The 23,285-nt window shown below is 47.9% G+C and overlaps 1 protein-coding gene across 5 annotated transcripts in view; it reads right to left on the reverse strand.

Annotated features, from left to right (window-relative positions):
• Positions 1-23,285, reverse strand: part of LOC147442343 (exportin-4 protein) — a 155,687-nt gene that overhangs the window by 29,458 nt on the left and 102,944 nt on the right. The gene's annotated exons all lie outside the window — the stretch shown is intronic.

Genomic DNA, 23,285 nt, shown 5'->3' on the forward strand with positions numbered 1-23,285 from the left:
TTGTATCAGTTTGGCCTCATAGGTCACTCTGGCCTTTTGAAGACGTTAATATAACATTTCATTTCTCTCTGTGCTTGCCCTTGCACCCCCGGCTGCTACGCACGTTTCGACCCCCCTCCCCACCCCTTCCCTTTTCTCGTGGCCCGAAATGGCCTCCCCTGCCGCTAAGGTCTCTCCTTTGGCGAGTAGGATGAGCAAAGCAACATTTACAGCCACCAACAAGCGTCTCGCCGCCTTCGAACAGGAGATGCGTACAAGGATAAAGGAGATGGGAAAATGGTGGAAGGAGAAAGCGGCCATCCTCAAGGAAAGAGACATGATGAAGCAAGGAATTAGCACCCTCCAAGCGGAGGTCGCCTCTTTGCGAGACCGGCCATCTTGTGAAGGAGAAATTGTCGAAGTGAAGGAAGCAATGAAGGAGGAGCTCACAAAGACCATCGCCGAAGCCATCGAGATAAAAACAAAAGCCACGACCAACTCCATGGAGGGGAAGATGGACGCTAAGGAGGAGGGATGGGTGGAGGTAGTGCTGAAGAACCTCCGGCAGGAAGTCAAAGAAGAAGTCTAAAAAGATGAGCAACTCATCATACAAACAACAATTGAGGAGAAAAAGATGAGTCAAGTATGGCGTCTCAATGTCAGAGTGACAAGCATTATGGAGACAGCTACCTCTATCCCCAAGGAAGACGCCAAAGGAGTATGCCTCAAGATTGGCTACAAAAGCAAATCTCTCCCATTCGCCGATGTTTTGAGAGCAAGAAAAGATGCAACCAAGAAAAGAGCCCTCATCCTCAACTTTCCCAACGAAGAGGAGAGGACCACTTTCATGAGAATTAGGATAGCATTGCGTGTTCTACAAGGGCCACCAAATACCTTGATGACGACCTCGAAGTTGAGCATCGACGAGCCTACATGCAAGGAGGGCAAGGGAGCCATCTACAAAGACGGCCATGTCATTATTGATGGCAAGGCCATTGACTAGGGATTCACGGCCTATGAGACACCTCACTCAAAGATACACATGGCGGTATGGAACTGCAATGGTTCCTTGTGGATGCATCTGGGAAGACTAGAGGTGATGGAGATCTAGATATCATACTTCTGAGAGAGACACATAAGAGCCCAGAGAAAGGACTACCGAGGGTATAGGGATATGTATCGGAGTCATCGCACATGAAGAGTATGTGGCACCACAATTCCAGAGGCTCGGGAGGGTAGCAGTACTATATAGACAAGAGCTACAACGCAAGATACAGATTGTGGCTAGAGACGCGGAGGGGCGCTTTATGTGGACTAGGGTGGAGTTACATGAACGGACTTTTTTATATATTGCCTTATGCTATTCCGCCCCATCAGGAGCAAGGTTTACTACAGTCAGTGGAGACAGAGCAGGGGGTGACACAGAGTTTCAAGAGAGATGGAGAGGCAGGGGGAGAGACACTCGCGTTATGCATGCTTGACAGAGGTGAAGTCTTTTTCATGGGAGACTTCAACGGATGGACACAGAGCAGACTATGCGAGTTCCCACACCCTATGGAAGACATCAATACTCAGAGTAGGCTCACAGCATTGTCTCATTATCTACAACGGGATGACCCAGTGGCTGGACTCAGGAGCCCTCACATGCATCCCTTCATTAGCACCACAAGGAGGGAGTACGGTGGACTATGTCATTGGATCTAGAGAGGCCTACACCTTGGTGGCCATCAGCAACCTCTCATTGAGATGGATCCAAAGGTGCATCAAATCAGCCCCGCAGGTGCTTCATCTTGAAGAGTTAACCGCCGCGACATTACCCATTCAAGTCATTAGAGTCTACATTGAGGTATTACAAGTGTGTACATTCCATTTACTCCGTAAACCTTGATAAAAACAAGGTTATGGTGTTTAACACCACACTGCAATGGATCACGAGATCAGTACCTACATTCCCTTATGGTGAGGAGACTCTGAGAGTACACAGATACATAAACTTGTCTTGGGGCGGTCTTCACTGGGCCAAGGTTTTCTTTGAAGAGAGCAGCAAAGACTAGACTAACCAGACTGTATGCGGCCTTCCAAGGATTGGAGAGGATGTGTTCGCAACTCAGTCGAGAAACCCCGAACGAAGCTCTGGCTCTTTGTAGCTTCGTAGCTTCAGCTATGCTCTATGGGGTTCAGGTTTGGGGACCCTCTGTGGGTCAAGATGGGTGGAGAGGTATGGAGAGGCCCTTGGTGAAACCGGCCCGTAGGGCGGTGGACTTCGGCTTTCACCCGAAACTTTATTTAAAGCTTTAACACACAGAGAAACTTTGCAAATAAAAACCTGTAACGGGAATTGATACTTCAAACACACACGGCTCGGAAGCTAGAATGCTCCGAGCTGACGCCGACAACCTATAGGCACCAAAAACTAGCGCCCCTTTCAGTATTTCTTTATTCCTTTAGAGGGTAAAGTTACAAAACTAGAGTCTTGGGGATCTTCACCTGTATCCAACTAGATCATACCTGTTCTAGTAAAATTTCGGTAACGTAACAGCCCCAAAACTCGCCCTGAACAAATCCCCCTAATGGAACTCGCTTCCAAAGATATAAACCCTCTATTTTCAGCCCAAAAAAAGCAATTACAGCTCGCTGTCTTAACTGGTTTTTACCCTGTTTTCAGCCCTAAACAGTCCCGGAACTGTCCTCTAGCAGTGGGACATTGTTCCTAATGCTTTTGGTATCCATACGGCTGCAAAACAGTCCAAAAACAGCGCATAACCAATGCTGAAAATGCACCTGTAAGGTGAGGTTATCCCCCTCACCAATGCATGCTTTTGGAGTAGCAATTAACTACTCCTGCTCATGCTCAAAGAGGCTCTTGCCTCAACACAGAAGCATAAGACCACACAACTGCACATAGGTCAAATGAAGAGCCCTCTTGTGGGGCATCACATAACTGCACGGAGGGGGGAGAGAGAGAGCAGTGAATGCTGTGCAAGGCTTCAGTTCTTGCACTTCACTGTACATAGAGGGTAAGCAAGCACGCAGTAGCTTTGGTACATGCAACAATCCACCATACGGCTGAAAATGCAACCCAACCTTTAATTTTAACGCTCCTCTCACTCTTAAGTTGGAAAATGCGGCACTCATGCATGGTTTTCCCGTTTTGTACCTTCCGGTCTAAAAATATCTCAACCGGTTGCTCAGTTGACTTAGTGGAAGAGTAATAAAATGTTCCTCGTGTCATTCTGGAGCTAATGATGCAAACAGATTTCATGGCCCAAAATCGCAGTTCCCTAAATTTTAGGAGATGCATCCATTGGACTTGCTGGTCATCTGACCATCTTTCACCACTAGGACCACGTGCAAAAATGCAATGTAGCCAAGTTCTTGGGTGATTTTCTCTTAGTGACCCACCTTGGCACTGTGCCTTTATTGAGTTAATTTCCTAGTATCCACCAACTTGTTAAGTGCGGCGAGGGGACCTAAATGACTTTGAGCTGAGCCTAAACACCCTTTTATTACTTGGATTCCAATGCCGACCAACCTCCTGTCTGTGGGTGAAACTACTTTTTCACACTAGCCATAGAATGTCCAGCCATTTGCAAGCCATTTGCAACTTCAACAAGAGGGTCTCAAAAATTAAATTAAAATTCATAGGAAAGAAACCAACAACTAGAGTTAGCAGTTGCCACGTCCTCGTGACACTTGGTATCTATGATCTCTCAGCTGATTAGAGAGAGTCAAGGCCTCCGTGCCACACAAGATCATTAGAGCGGAGTGAGCAGCCCCCCCATGGAGATAGAGGCGCTCACCAGATCAGTCTCCTTTATGCACAACTTATGGGATACTACTAGAGACAGATATGCTAGATTGGCCCTTGAGTCCTCCAGATAGTAATCTTCACAAGGGAGCACATCATGCTTGTCATCATGGTTCCAGATACATGGCTTCAGTATGGATAGCTTGCCTCCTTCCAGTACTCCCTTGATGCACGATTGTTGTCTCTTACACGGGTGGAGATTATTAGACTCATTCGCCAAGACCTGACCCTGTTGGACACCTGGAGGACATGGATAGAGCCACCACAAGAGTTGGGCACGACGATGGCTTTCTATAGAGAGCATCTTCTCCAACTCACTGAGAATGGTTTTGTGATTCGACCCAGCTATATGGATACATATCTATCTTATGGGTTACGGTGTGGCATTGGTCTGATACAGCCATCTTCACACTAGCTTGAGATTGACGCCAGTAGATTCATAGGGATACAAGTAGCTAGCCATTTATACCTCATATGCTATACAGATACATAGAGGGAGATGCACTATATATGTCAATGCACAGTGTATTACGAGATACGAAGTCGCTTCCATTGTCTATTGAGAGAAGGCTTCAGACCCTTCTCCAGAGTCATGACTATCAAGACCACAGATGATATCTTGGACTATATCTACTTGAGTTACACAGACAAAGGGATAGTTTACTGACGTAATCTGGAGAGAGACAAACCCAAAGACAGATTATTGATTTCACCACTGCAAAGCTCAACTCATACTCATCCCCCCAGTACTCTCACTGACCGAGCATTGGAACTAGGGAGATCGATTCACCATCTATGGAAACTACAGCAAAGGATTCGAGCCCTACTATCTCGACATCCATAGTACAGATGAGCATGGATTCATCACCCATTATATCACCCTCTTGTATTGGGCACCCATTGTATCAATGATCACACATACCACCCCACGCACGTCCAATTGGTAGCACTTCCAGATTTATTGTAGTATCTCTTTTTTTGTCCCAGACATGGTATCAGATTCAAAAGTTTGTAACGGATTGGTCTCATGGGTCATTTTGGCCTTTTGAAGAGGTTAATATATCATTCTCTCTCTCTCTCTCTCTCTCTCTCTCTCTCTCTCTCTCTCTCTCTCTCTCTCTCTCTCTCTCTCTCTCATATTATATACTGCATCCAGAGGACAATCGCCTTTCTCTATACTAGATGATGATATATGGGAGTTTTCTAGGGATGGTGATATCATCCTCCTAGGGGACTTCAATGCCCGAACGGGCGACTCTCACAGTCTTCTACGACACTTCAGATGAGATGCTTAGAGAGCTGGATGTGGGTGACTTGGGGCTTGACAAATGCTCACATGACAGAGAGCAGACGGAGTATGGGAGATACCTTGCAGAGGTGACTACCACACATGGGTTAGCCATACTTAATGGCGTACAGCGGTTTCCTGGAGCAGCCGGTTTCACATGCTTTCCACACAGACACGGGCCAGTACAATGGACTATGTTATGGCACAGTCAAGTTTTATTCCTTGTATTCAGGATTTCATAGTGGGAGCCAGACCAGTGGGCGTAGCAGTGGATCATGCTCTTTTGACATTGTCCGTTTCATTTCGGTATAGTACAGCCCAGACATTAGGAGGCAGGTCACATACCCATTATACATTTACACCAGAGACTGACTCAGCTTATACAGAGGAGATCTATAGCCGTCTATGCATAGCTGGTCCTGGCCTCTCAGTGGAAGTGCATCACTTTACTGACTGAGACACTCCATGGTGCAGCATCAGAGGCATACCACCACACTCAGCCGGGTGAGAGGCGACATTCTCGAAGCATGCCCCAAAATAGTTGGTATTATGAGGAGTGCAGAGAGATGAGAGCCCAACTCCGGAGAGATCTTCTTTAAGGAGTCAAAAAATCGGATTGCTTTCCGGTGCCTTGTGCGATCGAAGAAACGAGCTTACTTTGGCCCAGATGGAGCGAGACTTGTATCAATTGTTCTTGAGTAGAGACTCAAGAGAGGCATGGCGATTCTTTCATGAGCATTCCCCTCCCCCTGTGATTACTTCTCCTGATGTGTCAGGCCAGTATCCGACATTGATATATACGGTCCCTGGACAGGACCCCCTTCCAGTTCCTACAGAGCCATGCCCACCTACAAGCACCTTCTTTACCACTGAGATGGTAAAGAGAGCCATTGACAGGATGTGGACCAGCAGGGCATATGATCGTGATGGTCTAGTAGCAAAGCATTGTATACATGCTAGAGATATGCTCGTAGACAGTGTTGTTCAACCGTGCCATGTGTGAGAGGTTACCTGCGACTTGGAGGTTGTCTACTATTGTGCCTATCTTCAAGGCAGGTGATCCTACAAAGCATGGGAATTACCGCACTACTATGATTGGGCACACATCGGCATGGTTGTATGCATCCATTCTTGAGCAGCAGTTGAGTAATTGGGCAGAGGGTGAGGGTGTAAGGGCACAGGGCCAAGCCGGTTTTAGGAATCATATTCTGACACTCAGAGACATCACTAAGGAGGGCAGGTCACATGGGCGACAGATTTATTGTAGCTTTGTGGATTTCCGCAAAGCATTTGACATGGTACCGAGAGCTTGATTGATGCATAGACTGCAGGAGATGGGGGTGCCCATAGTGTTGATTTGGGGATTGCGGCCTTGGGAGGCTTGAAGAGGGTGTATTCGCAGGTTCAATTCCACGAACCTCGGACAAAGTTATGGCTCTTTGATACTTTAGTAGCCTCAGCTATGTTGTATATGGTGCACATATGGATACCTTCTGTACGCCAGGATGGTTGGACACGTATGGAGAGGCCCTTGGTATCTATGATCTCTCGACTCATTAGAGCCAAGGCCTCCGTACCCCACGCTATCATTTGAGCAGAGCTAGCTACCCCTCCTATGGAGATTGAGGCGCTTACCAGATCAGTCTCCTTTGTGCACAACTTGTGGGATACTACTAGAGACAGATATGCTAGACTGGCCCTTGAGTCTTCCAAACAGTTAGCTCTTCAGGAGGACACTTCATACTAAATGACATCATGGTTTCATACGCATGGCTTCACCATGGACAAGCTCACCCCTTTCCAATACTCTCTTCAGACACCCTCGATGTCTCTTACACGGGTGGATATTACTAGACTCATTCGTCGGGACCTGATCCAGCTGGATACCAGAAGGACATGGATAGAGCCACCACAGGAGTTGGGCATGAAGCTGGCTTTTTATAGAGAGCATCTTCTCCACCTCACAGCAGATGGGTTTGTGATTCGACCCAACTACATGGACACACATATGTCTCATGGTTTGCGGTGTGCCATTGGTCAGATACGCACATCCTCACATTAGCTTGAGATTGAGACTAGTAGATTTAGAGGGATACCAGCAGACAACAAGATATGCCGCTTATGTCATCTAGAGCCAGAGATGGTCCTTTCTCAAGGGTCATGAATTATGAGGATCAGAGATGTCTTGGGCTATATCTACTTATATATCTACTTGAGTTACACATATAGAGACACTTTACTGGGGAGAGCTAGAGAGAGACAGTCCTAGAGACAGATTATAGATTTCTTTTCACTAGATATGGGACAGCCAGAGGAGCAGCCATCACTGCAATCATGCGAACACACAATACTTCCTGTGATGGTTCATTGGACCAAGGCTCAAGAGCCAAGATCGATCCTTCGTGATTGATCCAATCTGCAACGAGGTTAGCTTCGCTAGAAAAAGCATCCACTAACACATCATCCTTGTGAACAATCACATCATCTTCATGCAAATCATCATGCTTGTCTTTTTCATCCAAATCATCATGCAAATCATTATCATTCAAATCATCATGCTTCTCATAATCATGCAAGTTCTGTCTGTCATGCTGTGGAGAAAAAGAGACTGAGAGAGTCTCCTTATCTCGAATCCTTTCAACCTTGTCCTGCATATTAGCAATGAGAGATGGAGAAGGAGCAGTGTCCACTCCATGAAAGACAGTAGGAGAATCACTTTTGGCATTGAGAGTTAAAGTGTTAGCCTCAAAATCAATGAGAGCGTTAGTCTCACGAAACCATCGAATGCCTAAAATCATATCACATCCTGAGAAAGGAGAAACAACAATCTATGAGCAGCACGATCGGCCTCCAATGCTGCGTTTCGTGCTGCCACTTCTTCCTTCCTTAGTTCTTTTCTTTCTTTTCTTGCGTCGCGCTCGCGTTCTAAAGCAAGGCGCTTGTCTTCCTGTCTATCCATCATGGCCATCATCTGCTTCATCATTGCCTCCATAGGGTCTGGCGTAGATGGCGAAGGGGGAGGGTTGAAGAAATCATCTCCGGGTGGGGACGAGTCTCCGTCGCCTCTCTCATGCTCATCACCTGTATGCGAAGTATCCATTCCGCTTCGGGTGACGACCGTGCACTATGATCTTGGGTTCTTAAGTTCGCGAGGAACTTGGGTTCTTGAGGGTGTCGAGGTTCTTGAGGTTCTTGAGGTTTTCTTTCGCTTGCAAATCGCGTTGGAGAAGGATCTTCTATTCACCCGAGTTCTACCCTTTTCTGCGGGCGCACCCCTTGGCCACCTTGAGACACACCAAGGTTGCTTTTTCCCACCTCACGTCGATTGGCCGGCCGCTAAGTGGAGGCTGGGGGACAAGCCCTTCTTTCTTGGGATTCCCGTCACTCTTCAACCAAACACGATTAGGAATTGCCACGCCCAAGTAAACTTGGGTTCGTGCGACCGCAACAAGCAAAAAAATTCTTGTGGTTCTTTCCTTGAGTAATGCAGAACACTTCCAAAGCTCTGATACCAATGTAAGATGCAGCGGAATGAATGTTGTATTTTCTCAAGATTAGTGATCTTTATTGCTCAAGGTTCCTTACTGCTGAGAAATTTCCTATTGAGCGGGAAGCTCCTGCTGCCTCTTCTGCTGCCTCTTCTGCCAGAAAGTGCTAACTTGGGTTTGCTTATATATTAACTTAGCAAAATTGCCCTACCTACTTTTGTTGGAAAGTCACTTAAAAATAATAAGTGAAAATAACCAATAAATAGGAAAATAGGCTAATTGCACTGGAAAATTCCCCTAACTGATGCTAATGGATTCTGATGGGAATTCGGATGATCATGCTGTGTGCAACCGGAGGATATGCATCTATGCTAAGTGACTGGGCATGCACGGTCTACGAATAGACACACAAAAGTGCCAGATCACTGCTAATCTAGACTTGATTGAACTGACTGAACCCTGCTCTGGTGTAGCTTGAGTCCACAAACACATAGCGTTGGGATGTGTCACGTGACAGGTTGAGGCGCCCACCAGATTTGTCTCCTTCATACACCGCATGTGGGAACTTCTCAGAGACAGATATGCCTACCTTGCACTTGAGTCCTCTCCATAGTTAGCCATGAAGGAAGATACACCATGCTCATATGGGTAGATGACATCATGATTTCAGGCACATGGGTTCAGCATAGACAGACTGTCTCCCTTCCACTACTCACTGTATGCACCCTCTCTGATTCTTACACAGTCCGAGATCACCAGGCTCATCCGCCAGGACTTGACTCAGATAGACATCAGGAGGACATGGATATAGCCAGACTGCCAGTACACAAGCTAGGCACGAAGATGGCTTTCTACAGAGAGCATCTCCTCCAGCTTACGGTGGATGGTTTTGTGACAAGGCCCAGATACGTGGACACCCACTTGTCTCATGGGATACGATGTGCTTTTGGTCAGATACGCGCATCTTCACACCAGCTACGAATCGGGACTGGGAGATACAGTAGAGTACCAGCAGAGGCCATGATATGCCCCCTGTGTGAAGAGTTGCACTACACATGCCACTGCCCCGTATACTACGAGATACGAGGCCGCTTCCATTGCTTGTTCAGAGAGGGCTTTGGACCATTCTCCAGAGTCATGCGGTACGAGGATCAGAGATGCTTGGGTTTGTTTCTGCTCGAGCTGCGCAGACACAGAGAGAGCCTGATGAGAGGAGAGGCTAGCCAGTCTCAAAGACAGATCACAGAGGAGTTACTACCACAGCAGAGCTCGTCGCCTCACACACTGATCGACCGAGCGATTGAGCTGGGGAGATCTAGGCGCCCACGACTGCGGAGGACTACACAGCATGGACCGAGGCTGCATCAGAGGATTCGGATCACTTTGGCCCGACATGCACGGCGCCCGATCAGACTACTGACCATGGAGGAGATTGATGAGACCCGCCAGCGACCGATGCTGGATCTCTTGTGATCTAGCTATCCCAGCTAGCTGCTTAGTTCACACCTAGCAATTTAGGATTTCATAGTATTTTATTTTGTCATTCTGTCATTTCATTTTTGTCATCTTGTTACTCTGACTTTGTATAAGATCCACCACATTGTAACTTTCTGGTCTCATAGGTCACTTTAACCTTTTGAAGACGTTAATATAACATTTCATTTCATCTCTCTCTCTCTCTCTCTCTCTCTCTCTCTCTCTCTCTCTCTCTCTCTCTCTCTCTCTCTCTCTAAACCTAACCCTAGCACACACAGGTCGCCTCGTCCTCTCTCCCCCAGCCTCCCCTTGGGCAAGGGGCTGCCCTATGGGGAGGTGTAAAGCCATAGCTCCGCCCCTCCAAGCTAACCTGCGGCCTGCGCCACCCGTGGCGTCCTTGTGACATGCTGCGACAAGCGACGACCTGCACGATAGAGAACGACCCCGCCCCCGCCCCTGCTCCCTCAAGCTACTCTACGACCAGCAAGAGCTGTGGCGACCTCTAACCGGCTGCAACAACCCGCCAGTACTGCACGACAGAGAACAACGTTCTGCACACCTACAAAGACAGCAACAAACTGCAGGCCTTCACGACAGCCTCTGGAATCGATAGCCTCCGAAATCTTCCCTGCCGCTTGTAACTTTGGCGTTCCTGATACGTCCCTAGAAGGGTGTTTTCTTCAAGCTTGTATTTCATGGCTACTCGTGCTTCGTCCCGCGGGAAGCTTAGTTTTGCCGGTGTCGTGGCCACACCTCCGAAGGGGGACAATATCAACCGCCTTCAAACCGAAGTCGACATACTCTGCAAGGAGAATGCTAATCTGACAGAGAGGCTTGCAGCCCTGAGACTCGTCTAGCCAAAGTGGAAAACTATAAAGAGGAACTGATACAAATGGAAATCAATTCTACAAAGGCAAAGGAGAAAGTAGAGGTCACCCTCACAAAAGAGGTTAAAAACCAAGTACAAGACATCATCTCTCGCAAGGTCAAAGATCGGGTGGCGTCCAAGCTACGCGAACACCAATAGCAAGAGGTTATCGCCCTCAAATGTTCGCATTGGCAGTCTTCCAAACGATCGACAAAGGGAAGGGGACCTCAAGTTTCACGAGTCCTTTACCCGCATCCAATCTGTAATCCACATGGTCCAATGGGATCCAACATCAATTAGTTCTCTTGCACACGAGCATCGTACCAATCATGCCATCCTCACCTTTAAAACCAAGGCGGACCAAATCAAACTCCTTGAACAATCAAGGCTTCTTAAGGATACCAAAATATGGTTTGCGGAAGATCTCACACCCGCTCAACTCAAGCAAAAGAAGGCAGAACTCCAAAAAATACGAAGCGCGCGGCAAGGAAATGGTCAGTCTATCGCGGAGGTAAAGCCATTATTAAAGAGTTCCGAACTCCCAAACCGGCTTCCCCCTCACCTCTCTCCTCATAGGTTTTTGTTTTTGTTCATCCTATCTTCCCGCCCCCCCCCCCCCCCCCCCTCTTTTTTATGGACCCTCAGTCCTTAACTGAGATGTATCCTGCAACCCCACACATTTTTGTAGAATCTGTTGTAATGCTTTTTTGTTCGGTCCCATAGGTCATATCTGACCTCCGTGGACAATAATTCAATCTATTTCTCTCTCTATCTCTGCTTGTTCAGAGAGGGCTTCGGACCACTCTCCAGAGTCATGCGGTACGAGGATCAAAGCTGCGCAGACACAGAGAGAGCCTGATGAGAGGAGAGGTCAGCCAGTCTTAGAGACGGATCACAGACTTATTTAGAGCAGATACTGGACACCCAGAGGAGCTACTACCACAGGAGAGCTCGCCGCCTCACACTTATCGATCGAGCGACCGAGCTAGGGAGATCCAGACGCCCATGACTGCGGAGAACTACACAGCATCGACGGAGGTTGTATCAGAGAATTCGGATCACTTTGGCCCAGCATGCACGACGCCCGGTCAGGCTATTGACCATGGAGGAGATTGATGACATCCGCCAGCGACCGATGCTGGATCTTTTGTGATCTGTGATTTAGCTATCCCACCTATCTGCTTAGATCACACCTAGCTGTTTCAGATTCCATAGCATTTTATTATGTCATTTTTGTTACTCTGACTTTGTATCACATCCACCACATTGTAACTTTCTGGTCTCATAGGTCATTGTGGCCATCTGAAGACGTTAATATAACATTTCATTCCTCTTCTCTCTCTCTCTCTCTCTCTCTCTCTCTCTCTCTCTCTCTCTCTCTCTCTCTCTCTCTCTCTCTCTCTCTCTCTCTCTCTCTCTCTCTCTCTCTCTCTACGCGGGACTGTAGCAGCAAGCAGCGCGCTGGGCCTGTGGGGCAGCAAGCAGCGTGGGACTATAGCAGCAAGCAGCACGCTGGGCCTGTGGGGCACCAAGCAACGCAGGAGTGTAACAGCAACCCAGTCTCGTTCTGCCCACCTGTGCGCGCCCTGCACGTGCTGACATGCTCCAGCCCTACACGTCTTCACCTGCAAGCTCTGAACATGACCTGTCCTGCACACACTGTGCGTGATTTCCTCGCAGTAGTGGTTTTCCCTCAACGTGGTGGTTTTGCCTCTGCGCAGTCAGCTCCCCGCAGGTACATACATCACACACACACACACATCCCCCCCCCCCCCTCAGCCCGCAGGTACATACACCCGACAAAATTCAAAAAATTCCAGGAGGAATTTCCACAGGAATTCCCAGAGTCTCGGCTTTTCCGGATTTTCCGAACTTTCGAATTTTCAAAAACCTGCATTTTTCAGAACTGCAGGGATGTTAACAAGGAATTTGGAAACTGCAAAATTCACAGAAATTGCACATTGACAAGTACGGAAAGCAAATATATGCTATGTAGGCTGAATGTGGAAACAAATGTATGCATAATGCGGTGCGTATAGGTAGCTCTCTCCTCTCTCATAGAAAGTGAATCAAATAACTGAAACAAATAAGGCAAGAAAGATGGCAGCGCACTACATGGTCACAAGCAAGAGGATGACAGCCATTGAAAGGGAGTTGAAAGAATGCAAAGCCCACATGGATGAGTGGAAGAAAGAGAAGAATTTAATTCTTGAATGGAAAAAGAGGGAGGAACAGGCGAGGGAACTAGAACGTAAGGAGTTCCGGGATGAAATTCAAGCTTTAAAAGGTAGCATCTCAGCCCTTAGGAAAGAACTCGACGAAACCAAAGAGGGAGGACACCTTGAAGATGGAGAAATTCAGCCATCAATGATCGATGAGCTGAATAGTATACGAGCACAAGTCAAAGAAATAAAGGAGGAAGGAGAAAAGAAGACCTCATGGGTGGAGGTTCTCTCCAAAACACAAAAGAAGATGGACAAGGCTGAAAAATGGATTGAAGTTGTCAAGAAGGAAAAGGGCAAGGAAATCCCGACTACACCTGACATCATCAACAAGACACTTGAAGAGAAACAACGAAGAAGGGTACGCGCTCTACACGTGAGAGTGACCGGCCTAAAAGATTCAGATAAGGTGGACCAAGAGGTGAAGAGCCTCATGTCCATGATGGGGGTGGAGAAGCCCTCGCACACACAAGCTTGGAGAGTGGGCAAGAAGAGTGAAGGTAATGGGGAGAGTTCAAAAGGACGGGCTCTCATTTTGCGCTTTCCCTCCATGGAAGAAAAGAAAGACTTTTTAAAGAAGAGGCCAACCCTCAAGAAAACAGGTATCTTTTTAGGAGATGATCTTGCGCTCTCACAGCTTGCACATATGAGAGAGGTCATGCCAGAGATTATAGCAACAAGGGAGAAGGGAAAGTTAGCTTTCTACAGAAATGGACGAGTAGTGATTACAGAGCACCGCTCTACATGACAGTGCGAGACCTATGGGACCACTCTCAGGATGGCGGTTTGGAACTGTAATGGTTCATATAGACTTGATGTGGGGGCCTTTGAGGATAGCTTCAGAGACAGAGACATTGTTTTCTACTCAGAGACTCATCAGGCTCCAGGACAGTTGATGCCGCACATATCAGGATACAGATGGGAGACCGCTTGCCGGACAAGCACCAGATCTGCGCATGGGACTAGAGGATCAGGAGGTGTAGCAGTTCTTTTCAGAGAGGAGCTCCAACCACTACTGCACATAGTTCGGAGAGATGATCAGGCCAGATATTTGTGGGTGAGGGTGAGGCTGAGGGCAGAGACTGGACGTTTCTTGTACATCGCCATATGCTATTTTCCTCCCAGCACTTCAGTATATGCTTCACCCAGAGGACAGTCTCCTTACTCTGTACTTGATGATGATATCTGGGAGTTCTCCAGAGATGGAGACATCATACTCCTGGGAGATTTCAATGCCCGTACAAGCAGCTCACAGACGGTCTTCTATGACACCTCAGAGGAGATGCTTAGAGAGCTAGAACCAGAGGAGATGGGACTTGAGAGATGCTCACACGACAGAGAGCATACAGAGTATGGGAGATACCTGAGGGAGATGACGACTACTCACAGTTTAGCCATACTGAATGGCTTACCGACTTTCCCATTGTCTACAGGTTTTACTTGTTTTCCACACAGGCATGCGTCCAGCACTGTAGACTATGTTCTGACACATCCGAGCTTTATCTCTCACATTCAGGATTTCACAATGGGGCCCAGGCTTGTAGGGATAGCAATAGATCATGCACTTTTGACATTATCAGTCTCCTTTGAGTACAGTACATCTCAAGCCTCACGGGGTGGTAGACATCCACGCTATACTTTTACACCAGAGACTGACTCAATCTATGCAGAGGAGATACGTAGGCTTTTATGCACATCAGAGCCAGTATACACAATGGAGGAGATCACATCTATGCTGACAATGACATTACATGGGGCAGCGACAGAGGCATACCCACACACTCAGCCTGGTTAGAGACGTCTTTTTGGGCACATGCCTCGGAACAACTGGTATGATGAGGAGTGTCGACAGAGTAGAGCTCAGATACAGCGCGAGCTTACATTGGGAGTGATCACCTATAGACAGTCTCGTATTGCTACATGACGACTAGTGCGACGGAAGAAGCGAGCTTTCTTGGTCCAGATGGAGCAAGATTTATATCAGCTCTTCCTTAGTAGAGATTCAGGAGAGGCTTGGCGTCTATTCCATGAGCAGTCTCCCCCACCAGTGATTACTTCTACAGAGCTATGGGGGCAGTATGCAACATCTTTATACATTGTACCTGGACAACCACCACTACCAGATCCACCACAGCCATGTCCGGCTACGAGAACCTTCTTTACCACTGAGATGGTAAAGGAGGCCATTGACAGGATGAAGACCAGACGGGCACAGGATCATGAGGGTTTGGTAGCAGAGCACATTATACATGCTCGGGATTTGTTGGCAGAGATGCTTGCACGGTTATTCAACCGTGTCATGTGTGAGGGCTTCCTTGAGTCTTGGAGATTATCTACTATTGTACCTATCTTCAAGACAGGAGACCCCACAGTGCCGGGGAATTACCGTACTATCATGGTAGGACACACATTGGCACGTTTATATGCATCCATCCTTGAGCATAGGCTGAGCAGTTGGGCAGAGATTATGGGCATACAGGCACCTAGGCAGGCTGGTTTCAGGAGGGGTTTCTCCACACTAGATCATGTCTTTACACTCAGAGCTATCGTTGAGGAGGGTCGAGCACATGGTAGACGGATATACTGCAGCTTTGTGGATTTCCGCAAAGCTTTTGACACAGTACCGGGGGCCAGATTGATGCGCCGACTTATAGAATTGGGGGTACCCACAGAGCTGATATGGGGGATTATGGCATTGTACAGTTCAGTGATGGGCCATGTACGCACATCAGAGGGGATATCTGACATAGTTCACTCCACTATCGGAGTGAAACAGGGATGCCCACTGTCCTCTACTTTATTTGGTATGTATGTTGATGAGGTCTCTGATTATATTGACAGAGGAGGAGATAGAGGTGCTCAGCTTGCTGGGACATGGATCCCTCTTTTATTATATGCTGACGATATCGTGTTGATATCAGACTCACCAGAGGGTATGCAGAGACATTTGGACGCATTACATAGTTTTGCAGAGGATAGTGGATTGTCTGTCAACCTTGGTAAAACCAAGGTCATGGTATTTAATACCACGCCACAGTGGGTTAGGAGATCAGCACCTACTTTCACATATGGGCCGGACAATATGGAGTACACTGATGCATACACATATCTTGGGGTGGTCTTTAGTGGACCGAGGTTCACACTGAAAGTGGCAGCAGACACTAGATTGACTCGTGCCTATGCAGCCCTAGGCGGTTTAGAGAGGATTTGTTCGCAGGTTCAGTTCCAGGAACCTCGAACAAAGCTATGGCTTTTCGACACTTTGGTCGCTTCAGTTATGCACTACGGGGTTCAGGTTTGGGGGCAGTCTGTTGACAGTGCTGGATGGAGTAATATGGAGAGACCCTTGATATCTATGATTTCTAGGCTGATTAGAGCCAAGGCCTCAGTCCCACATGACATCATACGAGCGGAGCTGGCTGCCCCACCTATGGAGGTTGAGGCTCTCACCAGATCAGTATCATTTGTACACAGCTTATGGGACACCACCAGGGATAGGTATGCCAAGCTTGCTCTTGAGTCATCTAGACAACTGGCATTACAGGGAGATACATCATGTTGGTATGCACAGATGAGCTCATGGTTTCAAAGGCATAGTTTGAGCATGGACAGGCTGCCCCCTTTCCAGTATTCTCTTGATGCACCATCTTTGGCTCTTACACAAATGGAGACTACTAGACTCATTCGGCAGGATCTTATCCAGCTTGATAGCAAGAGGACATGGATAGAGCCAGCACGGGAGTTGGGTACGAAGAGGGTTTTCTATAGAGAGCATCTTCTCCAACTCACGACAGACGGATTTGTCACACGGCCCAGTTACATGGACACACATCTATCTCATGCGCTACGATGTGCTATAGGCCAGATTCGCACATCTTCACACCAGCTTGGGATTGAGACAGGTAGATTCAGAGGCATACCAGCAGACAGTAGGATATGTCAGTTATGCCATGCAGAGCCAGAGACACAGTTTCATTACATATGTCGCTGCACAGTCTACTATGAGATACGGGGACGCTTTTATTGTTTATTCAGAGATGGTTTTGACTCGCTAGATAGAGTCATGAGATATCAGGATCAAAGATGTCTCGGATTATTCCTACTTGAGATACAGAGACATAGAGACGCTCTATTGAGTGGGCAAAGACAGAGACAGTCCCAGAGACGCATCTCAGATTTCTTCAGTCTGAGTACCACAGAGGCAGAGGGGACACCACCATCACAGAGCTCGGTTCCCGACCATACACACACCAACGGTACTCTCATTGATCGAGCTATAGAGTTAGGGAGATCGAGACGACCGCGACTGATGAGGAGGTGAGCCACGCAGCACCGGAGGAGATTGCGGCAGAGGATCCACAGGATTCTAGCATGTTATATTGTATCATGGTGACATTTATCCACACTTTGTACCTTTATGGCATGATACCATTGATCAGCCTACCAGCCACCCATAGGAGTCGGTAGCACTCCTATCAGTTTCCTTGTTTGTAGTTTTCTTTGTTTGTACCCAAACTTGGTACTAGACTCATCATTGTAATCAGTTGGTCTCATAGGTCATTTTGGCCTTTTGTAGACGTTAATATATCATTTCATCTCTCTCTCTCTCTCTCTCTCTCTCTCTCTCTCTCTCTCTCTCTCTCTCTCTCTCTCTCTCTCTCTGGAAAAATCAGGGCTGTATATTAGTGAGTACAATATAATCCCCAACGGATGCCAAAAAAGCCTATCACGTGGGGTGTACAAGCTGAATGTAAGGGTGATAGCCACTATAGTGACAACTCTACTAGAACAATCTCATGGTGGTCTATATGATGAGTGGAGGAGAAACAACTGAGGAGGTGCATAATGCCATGTAATCTGTCCACCTGTAAGTGTGAAGAAGAGTGGAGATCGAGCCCAACGCCGAAGGAAGTCAAATCGACGAGCCTCGGCTGCTCTAGATGTACCTGAGGAAGAATCCCACTGCCAAATGAGGGTGTGAATGATGTCCAGCCAAATGGCAGTGAGGGTATCCGGAAGGAGCTGTGGAGCCGCACTGAGAATGTGAAGACAACGAGCTCTCCACAAATACTATAGTGCAATGCTAGTGATAACTGAGAAGATTTCATCACGCGTCTGAGGATCCCCCTGCCAAGCAATCTGTGGTAACATAGCCAAAGTCCCTCGCCGATCACAAGTCGAGTTAAGCATAAGAGCTGGATCTGTGTCTGAGCCCTCGTAGAAAAGATGCGGTCCGGGCATCGGCATCAACCAGGAGACAGATCCCCAAGTGAGAAATCCATGTTGAACTCCAGTTCTGCTAAGTAAAGAGCAAACTGCTAGCCACACTACATGAGAAGACGAGCATGACCAAAGACAGTGTGCAAGTGACTCAGGGAGTCGCAAAGGACAGCGAGTACATAACGAATCGTGACCCATAGAAGCTAGCCAAGACCCAACTGGAAGTCCTGCATGTGCAATCATCCACATGAAAAAAGAGATACGGCGAGCCACATGTAGATCCCAGATGGCTGACCAAAATTGTTGTAGATAGGCATGGGAGAGACCTGAATGTAACCAGAAACGCATACGAGTGGGCTGCTCTGGTTGCTGTCTCATCAATGCGAATCTTCCAATTCTGACAGTGTACTCAAAGAATGATACATGTGCACCGGTGGGGTTAGGGTGAGGCTAATGCCACTCTCCTGGGTCCCAATAAAGCTGAGATAGGGCACGACCTTCCCACACCCAAAGCCTCCAAAGTGCAGCATCAGCGGAAGCGAAACGGGGGTCAACACAACGACGCTTCCCGCGGGAGCCAACTACTCGTATGGCCTCCCATCGAGTGCCGCTGTGGAAAAGGTGCGGAGAGGTGGTAGCATATGTCAATCTAGCATGCATCCCCGGAGAGTAGTCAGTCTCAACTGTGAACAGCATGGTGTCAAAACGAACTAATAAGAGAGTGCTCTGATCAAAGAGGCCTTCCCAGCCACAATGTGGAGGCATCTGAACCGTGCCTCGCATGACTGCGTCCCAATGTGAAGGAATGGCGGAGTCAATCTCAAGCAGTCTGTTTGTTACCCCGCGACCAATGTCATAATGTTCTGCCACAAAATCTGCATCCAGCATACGTGTCTCATGAAACAACCGCATAGAAGCAGCAGGGCCAGTGTCCCAAGCAGCCCAATCAATGTGAGTCCTCTCTCCAAGCTGACGGGGTGGAGTAACTGAAGAATCAAAAACTGCATCATTCCAAATGAGAGGTTGGCGTTCAATCTCTTCACGGCATGAGGGAGGTGAGCGTATGATAGCTCGCCGCATGGATACCCAAATCTGTAGGAGTGAGCGGATGAAGGGTGAGAGAGTGCTGGTGCACAAGGGAGCATCCGTAAAGAGAAAACGATACCCTGTTTGCCAAGTATGGCCATCTCTAGTGCCGAGACATGGAGTCGTTGTGGAAAGAGCGGCCTGAAGAAGCATCTTCCAAGGTTCTTGGCCGGGAAAGAGACCCCGAACGATAAGCTTGGTAAGCAGGGCGCGGCTCTGTAATTCTGGATCAATAATGCCAAGGCCGCCTGCTGACCTAGGACGAATAATCGTGGACCAGCGAACTCGAGCACGAGTGTCAGTAGTCCCATCTGCGCCACTCCATAAAAAGTTCCGCACGAGTCTGCGTAGCTGAGCTATCACACCAGAATGTAGCATCCAACAAGAAGCCGTATACCATACTGTAGCCAGAATGACCTGGTTGGCAACCAATGCACGGCCAGCCAACGACAGATGACGTGAAGACCAATGACATAGCTTCCTACGAATGGACTGTAGTACGGGTGCAAACTGCTGCTGTGAGGAAACGTCTAATCCAACCTGAAAGCCAAGATATCTACATGTCTGACCCGGCTGCAGCCATGTGAAACCATCAGTCACCCCCCAAGTAGGTATGTCATCACTACCAACCAGTAACCCATAGGATTTATGCCAGTTAATGCGTGCACCACTGGCCATGCAAAAAACCTCCAGGGCCTCCCACATGGCATCAAGAGCTGCTAGCAAATAGCGCAACATCAGCATAGTGTCATCAGCAAACTCCTGATCGATAAGGTCCGGAGCTGAAGGTACTGGCATGTTCAAGCCACGAAATGCAGGACTCTGCCCTCGAAGAAAGTCGGACATAGTCTCTCCTACAAACAGATACACATATGCTGCTAAAGGCCATCCCTGACGGACAGATCGAGAGAGCTCGAAACTACGACCGACACGACCACCAATAGTAATAGCACTGCTGGCAGTCCTGAAGAGAGCGGAAATGCCTGAGATCCATGACGAAGGGAAACCCATCCTGGCTAATGATCCTTCAAGAAACTCCCACTCAACACGATCGTATGCTTTCTCGAAGTCAAGGATGAAAAAAGCGAGAGGTTCAGAAGATGATCTGGCCCACTCTACTGCCTCATAAAAAGTGAAGATATTATCCAGTATGCATCGATCCATGACAAAGCCTGTCTGAGAAGTATGAATAATATCTGGTAAGAACGGTCGCAAGTTATGGCTGATCAGTAACGCTAATATCTTATAGACCGAAGGGAGTAGGGTAATAGGTCTCCACTGACGGAGCTGTGTGGTGTCACCCCCTTTCGGAATAAGAGATATGAGACCTGAACAAAGATCCGGATGCTTATATCCTGATGCAAAGATATCCTGACAACCACGAAGCAGTGGTATTTGCAATACATCCCAATAGGTCAAAAAGAAAGCTCTAGTGAGGCCATCCTCGCCTGGATAGGAAGAGGGTTCTAGACTCTCGATAGCAACATAAAGCTCTGCAAGTGTGAATGGAGCCAACAAGATCGCTGCCATAGTGTCTGTACAACGACGTCAGGTGTGATGCCATATCTGCTCACGGACATGTGAAACCTCAGTAGTGCATACATCAACAGTGAACAATGCCTCAAAATAATCTGCAAACACATCAAGAATAACATCAGGATGCATATGAAGTGTTCCCTGAGCATCGCACAAAGTGCGAAGGGTGGTGCCAGGAGGGCGCTCTTTATGCGCAGCGAAGAAGTCCTTATTCATTCGATCAGCTTTAGCTATCCACTGAGATATTGAAGCATGATGAGTGAACTCAGACCTAGCCTCCTGTACGCGACGAATTTCCTCTGTGAGCTCTGTCTGTCTAGTAGCGAGATAAGCATCATGAGGCCATTCTTCAAGCAAGCGCTGTGTGGAACCAAGAGGAATGTGGAGGTCAGACTCGCGTACTCTCAACTGACAATGAATAGTAGCAGTTTGATCACGGCAATAAAAACTAGACTGAGTAATGCAATAGGCAAGGAACTCTCCAGGGGGACCACAATAAGAAGCACCCGTAGACCACAAGTCACGAATCTGCTGCTGCAAAACTTCAGTGGTGAGAACACTGTCAGGGATGCGGCAGCCTCGTCTCTGTGCAAAGGATCTAGTGAAAGAGATAAACAATGAGATAAGTAAATGATCTGAGAGGCTGGTCCCTCGCCAAATAGTAGTAAATCCACCCAGACCTGCTGCCCAAGGGCCAATGTAAAAACGATCAAGTCGCTCTAATAATCTTCCCTGCTGTCTCTGAAACCCCCACGAGTAATGAAGTGTAGCAAGGTGGTGACCAAAAGAGGGTATGTGCCAGGCGTCTACACCTTGAATAGCTAGAAGAAATCGATCCCAAGCTGGCTGCTCATCGGGAGAAATGGAGGATAGAACTGGAGGAGTGATCGATCCCAAGTCAGAGTCGCTCTCGACGTTGTTGAAGTCACCTCCAACAACCCAAGAGTCTACAGCAGGTAGAGCAGCAACCAAGGAGGACCAAAAAGAAGCTCTCTCCCGAGGAGTAGTGGGTGCATAGACTGACATAAAACCAATGATAGAGTCCTGAATCCGGATAGAAACACAGACTGCTCTACCAACGACAAGGGTGCCATGCTGCTGAACTGATGCCAAGTAACGTGGCCCCACTGATATGCATACACCGCAACTCTGTCCATGAATGCCCAGAGCAGGCTCCCAAAAAGTGTGAGCTCCTGAGGGCATGAGATTACCAAAGGGAGTGGCAATCTTATGCTCCTGTACTAGTAAAATATCCACAGTGCCTACTACATGAGCGTGTAAATCTCTGCGAAGTAAAAGCTTACGTGAACCTCTTACCCGAGAAGTCTGTAAACCATTAGCATTCCAAGAAACTACATGTAAATCCATAGTCTGCATGAAAGAATTGGTAAAGCATCTGTCTAACTGCGCATCTTCTTGGAGGCAGCTGGGCCATCCAAGGGGTGAGCTTCAGGCTGGAGGAAAGCAACCCGCAAGCCCTCTCTAAAATATGGTGTCTCATTGCACCAACTGCGGACCTCATCTTGTTTACATTGCATGACCGATGCTGCAGCTTTGACACCCCAAATGCGCATGGACATAGGAAGCACCACATCTGAGGATACATGAATGATCATAGGCAATGAATAGCAAGCATATACATCACTCCATTCCATAGCACCAATACATGAAGGGAAGTGTGGAGACAATACATCCGGAGCGGAAGTAGACAACCATAAATGAAGCTGAGCCATAGTTTGTGCATGCACAAAATGCAGAACCTGATCCTCGGACCATTCCTGAGCTGCATGGAATGGAAGGAAAAAAGAATGGGTTGGCTGAGAGCGACTGCCTATTAAAGAGGGAACACAACCTGGCTTGTGATGCATAAGGTAGAGCTGCACCCGCAATGGTCCTTCTGAGTCACCGCACATTTCAGCCCGATGAGATCCCCAGGAAAGAGGGCAAGAGCTGAGAAAACTGCGTGGGACGTAAGTATGAGCGGCTGAGGGAGGGGGTGTACCAGAAGGTGGAGGGGGAGGAGTAAGGGCGAGAGGGAGAGGAGGAGAAGGAAGAGGTAGTAGCGATGAGTGATCCATCTGCATGGGAATAGGGACCTCGGAAAGAGGGGTAGAAACGGGCAGGGGAATGGCAAGTGAAGGAGGAGCTGGTAGTAGAGGTAAGTGATCCTGGGCTGAAGAAGAAGAATTGCGAGGAGAAGCAGGGGGTAAGGGAGTGGCGGAAACTTGAGAGGGGGCAGGAGAGTTAACATTGGGGGCTGCATGCAGTGTGGGTTGCTGATGAGGACGGAAGGAATGGTTACGACCAATTGTCT

This window comes from Adiantum capillus-veneris, chromosome 14 (assembly GCF_014529385.1).
Source record: "Adiantum capillus-veneris isolate H3 chromosome 14, ASM1452938v2, whole genome shotgun sequence".
In the NCBI taxonomy this organism is placed as follows: Eukaryota; Viridiplantae; Streptophyta; class Polypodiopsida; order Polypodiales; family Pteridaceae; genus Adiantum; species Adiantum capillus-veneris.